Raw genomic sequence first — 10,474 nt, forward strand, 5'->3', positions numbered from 1 at the left:
GGGACGACGCGACGGGGACGGGCCCGGGGCGGCGACGGAGACGAGGGCGGCGACGGGGACGGGGGCGGCGACGGGGACGGGGGCGGCGACGGAGACGAGCGGCGACGGAGACGATCGAGGGCGGCGGCGACGGCGACGGAGACGGAAACAGAGGAACGAACAGAGAGGGAAACTGAAATTTTCGTAGCCGTTGTATATATAGAAGGCACCTTTAGTACCGGTTGGAACCACCAACCGGTACTAAAGGCCTGTTTTGGCCAGGCCAAGCGGCGGGAAGCGACCCCCTTTAGTACCGGGTGGTGGCACAAACCGGTACTAAAGGCCCCCCTTTAGTATCGGTTTGTGCCATGACCCGGTACTAAAGGGGGTGCGCTCGCGCAGGTGCGGTGCGGTAAGTTTAGTCCCACCTCGCTAGCCGAGGGGCGACCGCACTGGTTTATAAACCCCCGTGCGGTCACTCTCTCGAGCTCCTCTCCAAAGCAGGCTTACTGGGCCTACGTGTTCTTTGCAGCCCTATGGGCCCACTTGGCCTTTGCGGGCCTGCATCCTGGCCCAACGACAGGTTGGGTTTCTAGTCGTATGCAGGCCGCTCTGCCCTAGTAGGCGGGCTTATTTTTATTTTATTTTTTGCTTTATTTATTTTTGTGTTTTTTTGTGTATTTAGAGTTTCTTTGTGAACATTTTTGTTTTAGGTACAAAAAACTACAAACTTTCTGTTAGGGCTTTTTTATTATTATTATTTTGCTTTATTTATTTTTGTGTTGTTTTTTTTGTGTATTTAGAGTTTCTTTGTGAACATTTTTGTTTTAGGTACAAAAAATTACAAACTTTCTGTTAGTGCTCGTAGTTTTCAAATTTGAATAGTTTAAATTTTGAATTATTTGAAATTAGTGTGAATCACTAGTTTGTGAATAACTTAACTTTAAAAATCAGTAATGGCATGAAAGAATTTGTTTGCACATAAAATTTCTTCGCATTTCAAATGCCAAAACACATAACTACCCTAACTATTACAGAGATTCCCCTCTCGATGCGAAACACAGAAGAAAGTGATGATAGCTAGTGAAGCCGATCACATCCCAGATCTTTGGGTGTGAAACTTTTTCTTCGCGTGTGTCCCTTTGTGCCGTAACCATGGAAAATCTTCATCATTTAACGGGATGCTCGGGTCAATATTCACTGTGAATGGAGCAATTTCATCAAACTTTTCATAATCTTCTGACTTGTCTGTCTTGTCATCCACTCCCACGATGTTTCTCTTTCCAGAAAGAACTATGTGCCGCTTTGGCTCATCGTACGATGCATTCGCTTCCTTATCTTTTCTTTTTCTTGGCTTGGTAGACATGTCCTTCACATAGAAAACCTGTGCCACATCATTGGCTAGGACGAATGGTTCCTCTGCATACGCAAGATTGTTGAGATCCACTGTTGTCATTCCGTACTGCGGGTCTTTCATTACCCCGCCTCGTGTCATATTGACCCATTTGCACCGGAACAAAGGGACCTTTAAACCACGTCGATAGTCAAGTTCCCATATGTCCTGTATATAATCATAATATGTTTCCTTTCCCGTCTTGGTTTCTGCATCAAAGCGGACACCACTGTGTTGGTTGGTGCTCTTCTTATCTTGGGCGATCATGTAAAATGTATTACCATTTATCTCGTACCCTTTGAAAGTCATTATATTCGAAGATGGTAACTGGGACAGCAAGTACAGGTCATCTTCAATAGAGGTGTCATGCATGGTACGTGTCTGCAACCAGCTGGCGAAACTCCTGGTTTGTTCATGTGTAATCCAGTCATCAGACCGCTCCGAGTGTTTGGAGCGTAGCAAATTCTTGTGTTCATCCATATACAGAGCCACCAAGGCGGAATTCTGTAGTACTGTGTAGTGTGCTTCAGTGAGAGAATGTCCGTCCATACATATTATTTGTTCCCCTCCTAGCGTGCCTTTTCCATCCAGTCTGCCCTTATGCCGCGATTCAGGAACACCAATCGGCTTAAGGTCAGGAATAAAGTCAATACAAAACTCAATGACCTCCTCATTTTGATGGCCCTTGGAGATGCTTCCTTCTGGCCTAGCACGGTTATGAACATATTTCTTTAAGACTCCCATGAACCTCTCAAAGGGGAACATATTGTGTAGAAATACAGGACCCAAAACGTTAATCTCTTGGCACAGGTGAACTAGGACGTGTGTCATGATATTGAAGAAGGATGGTGGGAACACCAACTCAAAACTGACAAGACATTGCACCAAATCATTCTGTAACCTTGGTATGATTTCTGGATCGATTACCTTCTGAGAGATTGCATTGAGAAATGCACATAGCTTCACAATGGCTAATCAAACGTTTTCTGGTAGAAGCCCCCTCAATGCAACCGGAAGCAGTTGCGTCATAATCACGTGGCAGTCATGAGACTTTAGGTTCTGGAACTTTTTCTCTGCCATGTTTATTATTCCCTTTATATTCGACGAGAAGCCAGACGGTACCTTAATACTGAGCAGACATTCAAAGAAGATTTCCTTCTCTTCTTTGGTAAGAGCGTAGCTTGCATGACCCTGATGTATGCCGTCTTCTCCGTGCATACGTTGCTGGTCCTCCCGTGCCTCAGGTGTATCTTTTGTCTTCCCATACACGCCCAAGAAGCCAAGCAGGGTCACACAAAGATTCTTCGTCACGTGCACCACGTCGATTGCGGAGCGGACCTCTAGGTCTTTCCAATATGGCAGGTCCCAAAATATAGATTTCTTCTTCCACATGGATGCGCGTCCGTCAGCGTCCTTTGGAACAGATTGTCCGCCAGGACCCTTTCCAAATATCACCTTCAAATCCTTGATCATATCATGTACATCAGCACCAGTACGGTGGCAAGGCTTCGTCCGGTGATCCGCCTCACCTTTGAAATGCTTGCCTTTCTTTCTTACGGGATGCCTGCTCGGAAGAAATCGACGATGTCCCAGGTACACATTCTTCTTACAACTATTCAAATATATACTGTCGGTATCATCCAAACAGTGCGTGCATCCGTGGTATCCCTTGTTTGTCTGTCCTGAAAGGTTACTGAGAGCAGGCCAATCATTGATGGTCACGAACAGCAATGCCTTTAGGTCAAATTCTTCCTGTTTGTGCTCATCCCATGCACGTACATCTGTTCCATTCCACAGTTGTAAGAGTTCTTCAACTAATGGCCTTAGATACACATCAATGTCGTTGCCGGGTTGTTTAGGGCCTTGGATGAGCACTGGCATCATAATGAACTTCCGCTTCATGCACAACCAAGGAGGAAGGTTATACAAACATAGAGTCATAGGCCAGGTGCTATGGTTGCTGCTCTGCTCCCCAAAAGGATTAATGCCATCTGCGCTTAGACCAAACCATACGCTCCTTGCGTCATCTGCAAACTCCTTCCTGTACTTTCTTTCGATTTTTCTCCACTGCGACCCGTCAGCGGGTACTCTCAACTTTCCGTCTTTCTTACGGTCTTCTCTATGCCATCGCATCGCCTTGGCATGCTCTTTGTTTTGGAACAAACGTTTCAACCGTGGTATTATAGGAGAATACCACATCACCTTGGCAGGAATCTTCTTCCCGGGGCGCTCGCCCTCGACATCACCATGCTCATCGCGGCTGATCTTATAGCGCCATGCACCACATACCGGGCAAGCGTTCAAATCCTCGTACTCACCACGGTAGAGGATGCAATCATTAGGGCATGCATGTATCTTCTGCACCTCTAACCCTAGAGGGCAGACAGCCTTCTTTGCTTCGTACGTACTCTCGGGAAATTCGTTGTCCTTTGGAAGCATATCCTTTATCATTACCAGCAACTTTCCAAATCCCTTGTCAGATACACCATTCTCTGCCTTCCATTGCAGCAATTCCAGTGTGGTGCCCAACTTTTTCTTGTCACCTACGCAATTGGGGTACAACAATTTTTTGTGATCCTCTAACATGCGCTGCAACTTCTTCTTCTCCAAATCACTTGCGCGGTTTCTCTTTGCATCGGCAATGGCCCGACCTAGATCATCAACGGGCTCATCTGATGCCTCTTCTTCAGCTTCTTCCCGCATTGCCGGCTCAGCTTCTTCCCGCATTACTGGCTCAGCTTCTTCCCCCATTGTTGTATCATCGTATTCAGGGAACCCATGGCCAGGATAGCTGTCGTCGTCCTCTTCTTCTTCATTGTCTTCCATCATAAACCCTCTTTCTCCGTGCTTGGTCCAAACATTATAGTGGGGCATGAAACTGGACTCAAACAGGTGGACGTGAATGGTTCTTGACATAGAGTAATTGCGACCATTCTTACAGCCAGCACATGGACAAGGCATGAAACCATCCGCCTGCTTGTTTGCCTCAGCCGCAAGCAGAAAAGTATGCACGCCCTCAACGAACTGGGGAGAGCATCGGTCATCGTACATCCATTGCCGGCTCATCTTCATTACACAACACCGAATAGACCAAATTAATACAAGTTCATACATAAAGTTCATACAACACTTAAATGCAACAAACAAATAACTCTCTAACTAAAGCATTTAAATGCAACAACAAATGCGATCAAGATCGCAACTAAGGTAACAATTGATCCAACAGCATAATGATACCAAGCCTCACTATCGATGGCATATTTTCTAATCTTTCTAATCCTCAAGAGCATTTTCTCCTTCTTGATCTTGTGATCATCGACGACATCGACAACATGCAACTCCAATTCCATCTTCTCCCCCTCAATTCTTCTCAATTTTTCTTTCAAGTACTTGTTTTCTCTTTCAACTAAATTTAACCTCTCGACAATAGGGTCGGTTGGAATTGCCGGTTCACATACCTCCTAGATAAAAATATCTATGTCAACTTGATGGGCATAATTTTTCATAAACACAAAATGCAACAAATAGTTTTAAAAGAGAATATACCACATCCGAATCATAACAAGGATGAGGGCCGACGGGGACGGATATCAAAACCATGGCACTATGTATAACAAACAATGTACGGGTAAGATAATTATTATACGAGTAACTATATATCCAAATCACACAAACATCAATTTTTTATATAAAATTTCATGAACAAGAGGCTCACCACAAGGTGGTGCCGGCGACGGGACGGTGCGGGCGATCGACGGTGGTTACGACGGAGATTTAGAAGGCACTAAGTAAACCACACCTACATATGCAAACTAAGTGTTATTTTAACCTCAAATTGCATATAAATCAAATACTAGCACATATATATATTTCCTCCCAAATTACTAAACTCACAAATTAATAACTATATAAAGCATTGCAAGAGCTAATATAGCAATGAGAGATGAAAGGACAAAGTTGCTAACCTTTGTGATCATTTGAATGGATGGGGGCCTTCACATCTTGACAAATTTTGGGCAAAATGTGTGATGAGCTCGAGAGGAAGAGGGGAAGAACAGAGAGGAGAGGGGAAAGGGGAAGAACAGAGCGAGCTCGGGTGGACGAAGGGTTTATGTAGGACGACATTTAGTACCGGTTCGTGCCAAGAACCGGTACTAAAGGTGCTGGAGGGGGCCCAGACTGACAACATCCTGCCACCACTCTCATTAGTACCGGTTCGTGGCACGAACCAGTGCTAAAGGTTAGCCACGAACCGGTACTAATGAGAGCGGCCCGGCTAGCCGTTGGAACCGACACTAATGTATACATTTGTGCCGGCTCAAATACAAACCGGCACTAATGTGCTTCACGTTTGACCCTTTTTCTACTAGTGGAACATGCTTGCCCATTTGACACGCATGACACAAAGAGGAGTCGTGACTGTCACGATCATGCGGGAGCTGAAATTCTTGAAGGAGTGTGGTCGTCGTGCTACGTTGAGGATGGCCGAGGCGACGATGCCCCAAGGTGACGGAGGCGAGCAATGCATGCGACGAGGGAGAGGATGCACCGTGGATCGTGTACAAGTCACCAGAGCTATTGAACCGTGCGATCTCCGTATTGGTTTGAAGGTCCTTCACAGATAACCCAAAAGGATCAAATTCAATAGAGACTTGATTATCGATGGTGAAACGACGAATAAAAATGAGGTTCTTGATAAGAGCAGGTGCAACTAGAATGTCACGAAGTAAAAGAGGAGAACTGGAAGAAGAAAGAGCAACGGTGCCTAGGCATGTGACAGGAATGGAAGAACCGTCTCCTAAGGTAATGGAAGGAAATAAAACAAAGGGGTGAAGAGAGGACATCGTACTAGCAGATGCAGACATGTGTAAGGAAGCCCCAGAATCAAAAATTCATTCGTTACCTGCGTCTTGAGCAGGGCCGGGCCGGAAAAATCCGGGGTCCTGTGCGAAACTAAGAATGGGCCCTATCTCACTATAATAAATGAACTATCGAGCAATAATAAAGTATGTGATATAATGTTTGACATAGCAATTCTGTACAGAAACACAAGATACAAAAGATGAATAGAATAAAGTAAAATAAAAGTGATACGACATCAGATATCACTTGAAGATCATGTGTCAATGTTTGGCAATTAAACAGACCGTCTTACTCACCTAGTCTCGTGTTCTGTCCGGTTGAACTGATATATTGTGTTCTTTAATCGAGGAGGCATCATGCAAGAACCCATCTCTCTAATGATCCCTGCGAAAAGTTAACTAGAAAATAGAAATTAAGTTAATAGGAGTAGAAGCCAGCAATATTCCTCTCTGACTCTCTGAGAACCTGAGATGACGAGAGGAAAATCGATGGATGCGAAGTTGCGAACCAATGAGAACTTTACTGTATTTGCAATTCCAAAACTATCGTACTGTGGTCTCCTCTTCCAAAACTATCGTACTATGGTCTCCTCATCCTACCTCTGACTGTACCTTTCGCCCTGGTCGCCAGATCTGGAAGTCTTGAGGATGCGCATGCGCCGGATACGATCGATCTAGCAGAACTGAACACCACCGTTCGGTTTCCCATCGAGCAGATCAGCTTTTTACTTTCTTGAGGGAAGGTCGAGGTATCGAGCAGATCGGCATGCCCCGGCGGCTGGCATCTAGCGATCGATGCATCGAGGCATCGAGGAGCGGCACAGTGGATCGAGGAGGCATCGAGGCATTGAGGCTCGAGCAGCGACCTGGTGGGTTCGTGCACGGGGCGAGTAACGCGCCAGCGGGCAGCGGCCCAGCTCCATGCACGGCCCAACACCTCAGGAACATAGGCTTGTAAAATTTTCTGGGCCCCTCAAATGTATGGGCCCTGTGCGGGCCGCATAGTTTGTACAACTATGGGCCCGACCCTGGTCTTGAGTGGTAAGCGAATTCATGGCGGCGATGAAGGCGACCTGATCCCAAGCCGGAGTGGTAGCAGTCGTGGTTGGGGCAGCGGCCTGCGACGTCGGAGCAGTAGTGGATGCAGAGGACGATGCCGCGTGATCCCAGCCAGGAGGAGGAGCGCCGTAGGGGTACATGGAGTAGGCCGTTGGAGTAGCGGCGGCTTGGTACAGGGGCGCATAGGCAGCGTAAGCCGCCGGAGGAGGGCGCGAGCCGAGGAGGTCGGGCGCGCTGACGGCGGGGAGAAGTCCGGGCGCCCATGCACCACTGTAGGCCGGTGGGGCGCCGTACGGGGAGGGCGCCGACCAGGGCATCGGCCAGGCCTGCACCAAGCCCGTCCAGGGATCATGTGAAGGGCGCCATGTGGAGAGATCCGAGTTGGAGGGCGCCGCCGGAGGAGCGGGAGCCGATGGAGGAGGACCCGACACCGGCGCAGAAGATGCACCGTTGTTCTTGGGGGGCCGGTACACCGGATTCTTGCCCTTGTAGTTCGGGCTAGGACGCCAGCCCGGCGGCGGCTGAGCCGAAGGCGGCGCCGCGGGCGGCGCTGTCGTAGCCGGAGCGGGGCGAGCCGTCGTGTGGAAGAGGCGCGGAGTGTTGGCTTTGCGCTGCTGGTTGTGCTCCTCCATCTGCAGCATCGAACGGGCCTCCGCCAGCGTTGGCAGCGGGCGGAGGAGGGGGATGAGCGTCGTCTGCTGAGCGAAGCATTCGTCAAGGCCGCCCATCAACGCGTGAAGGAGGGAGCGATCGACGACAATTTCACCAAGCTCGCGCAGCTCGTCGCCGATGGCCTTGATGCGCTGATAGAACACGACAACGGGACGATCGCCCTGCGTGATGGTGCGTAACTCCGTGTTGAGAGCGGAGATGCGGGCATCACGGTTGTCTTGGAGCAGCCGGCGAAGCTCGAGCCAAACGTCGCGAGCGGTTGGGCCGTCTGTGACGACAAGGTTGAAGAGCTCCGTGGAGATGCGGGTGTAGAGCCATTGGATGATGGCGAGGTCGTCTTTCTGCCAGCACGGGTCATGAGGGGCCGGCGGGACGTCGCCGGAGATGTGGTGTAGAAGGGAGCAACAACCGAGGTGGATCTCGAATAGGTGACGCCAGTGATAGTAGTTATGGCTATGAAGGTCGAGGACGATGGGGATGAACGGGGTGATATCTGTAATGGTGTCACTAAAGGAGAGGGAAGGAAGAGGAAGCTGGCCGCCGTGGAGAGGAAGCGGTGGCTGGCTGCCGGGGAGAGGAGGGGGGAGAGGTGGCTGACCGCCAGGGAGGAGAGTAGTTTGCTGGCCGCCGGAGGTGGTGGGATTGGGGGGTTGCCCCTCTGGTTGCGTCATGGGGAGAGTGGATCGAAGGAGTTGTCTGATACCATGTAAAACTGATAGGATTGCTTTCTCAATGAGGTACAGAATACAATACATGAGGGAGTACATATAGAGGTGCCGCATGACTTGCAGCTAGATCGTGGGTGGATCGTGCATGTAATCGTGAGTAACCCAACTCTGACCGAGTCGTCTGTCTAACAACCTGGACCCTCTTTGGGGAATCTATCAACATTGGCGATATCACCAAGAGGTTGTCGTAGCCCAGTTGTCGCCTCCATTTGTCACTGTCGGTGTTGCTTAGCAAGATTCACCCTTTCCGAACGAGAACCAAACGGGGTCAAGTCGTTTGAGGACATCACTATCATAGACAATTGTCATTGGCAAAGCAGATCATTAAGTACCGTCTACTATATTTGACGCACTTTAATCTACATTGAACAGAAGTAAAGTAAGTTCTTGGCATGTTTGGTAAAATAATGGTTCTCTTCAGTTTTTCTGTCCAATAACCAGCATTGTCATCTAATGCATTGCTGCTACAGGTTCCGTAAAATGGCAGCGGGTAGAGTTCTTGTCCTGCACAAAGGAAGGTAACCAACCTTCTTGTGTTATCTTTATATCTGCATGATTTTGGTGGAGGCAACAGAACAATTTGAAACGCATTGAGTTGTGCAATGGATTAACAACTTTGATTCAAGTTTTCTTCTTCCTAGGCTGGTCGAGATTAAGAAAAGCAAAAAAAGGAGAGTATAAGAAATCACACAGAAAAGCATAGAGACGGTTCTTATTATCCATGTCATTTATCTTTGTATGCATTGGTAACACTCATATGTATATATGTGCTCCTCAAATATTTGGATTTTGAACTACCAGACTATTCAAATAAACGCATGGACTCTTACCAAAATATAAATACATGGAAGGGATAATTCCATCAGTACATGCTTGAGGAACACTATGTTTGACCACCAAGATAGGTTTGTGACAAGTACTGATTTGTGATTTGTGACAAGTATATATACAAACTGAAGATAGTTCCATCAGTATATATAGAAACTGAAGATAGTCACCTAAGTGCATATAAGTGCATACTGGATTCCATATCAATTATCTACCACGGTTATTTTAACAAGCTCTTGGTAATTAAAAAAAGGAATACTATGGAGCTAATCTGAAACCGCACAATCATATTCGTGCTGCTATTATTCTGATAGTGTTGCTTGTTGAATAGAAATCATGTATATAGCAAATTATCCTCTCTGGGCCATGTTCTTGGTACACGTTACTTTGGTAGAACGTCAGAAAAATTATAGCCGGGGTTAGGATACCTCTCGAGGAGCAGCGACATGGCTTGACGCAGTAAGTTTTCAAAAGGGTTGAATGTATACATATGTCAAGCCTTGCTATGCACTGGTTGTATACTTTAAGCAGTTGACTACTTACTTTGAACAGGTATATGCCTCGCTAGCACACAAGAACAGTCAGGACCATGTACGAATCGGACCAACAGTTGGGGCTATGTCACACCACCAATCGAACAGTTGTATGTTAACCCAGTCTCTTCCCGCATTAGTTCTTCCAGAAGAAAACTGTGTACATGTTACTAACCTGTGGCTCGCTCGCAGCCGCGCCGGGACCCATGTCTCACTGGCAGCCGCGCCGGGACCCGTGGATCGCTGGCAGCCGCGCCGGCACCGGGGGCAAAGTTTGAAGAAACAGGCCTCGCACACCTGTCCCGACGGCAAACTTTGAAGAAACAGTTCAAATCCACATGATCCGAACGCAAACCTGGAAGCGTGGGCAGGCCTTGCCCGCCCCGCTTGAAAGATAGGATTTGAAAATTGTTTGTTGCC

General features: G+C 47.8%; 1 long non-coding RNA gene across 1 annotated transcript; it reads left to right on the plus strand.

The window, feature by feature from the left end:
* Positions 1-9,161: 9,161 nt before the first annotated feature.
* Positions 9,162-10,153, plus strand: LOC123162657 (uncharacterized). The gene is made up of 3 exons (XR_006481400.1): positions 9,162-9,211; positions 9,545-9,598; positions 10,074-10,153. It is a non-coding gene; the product is annotated as an uncharacterized lncRNA (long non-coding RNA).
* Positions 10,154-10,474: the final 321 nt, after the last annotated feature.

This window comes from Triticum aestivum, chromosome 7B, assembly GCF_018294505.1.
Source record: "Triticum aestivum cultivar Chinese Spring chromosome 7B, IWGSC CS RefSeq v2.1, whole genome shotgun sequence".
Classification (NCBI taxonomy): Eukaryota; Viridiplantae; Streptophyta; class Magnoliopsida; order Poales; family Poaceae; genus Triticum; species Triticum aestivum.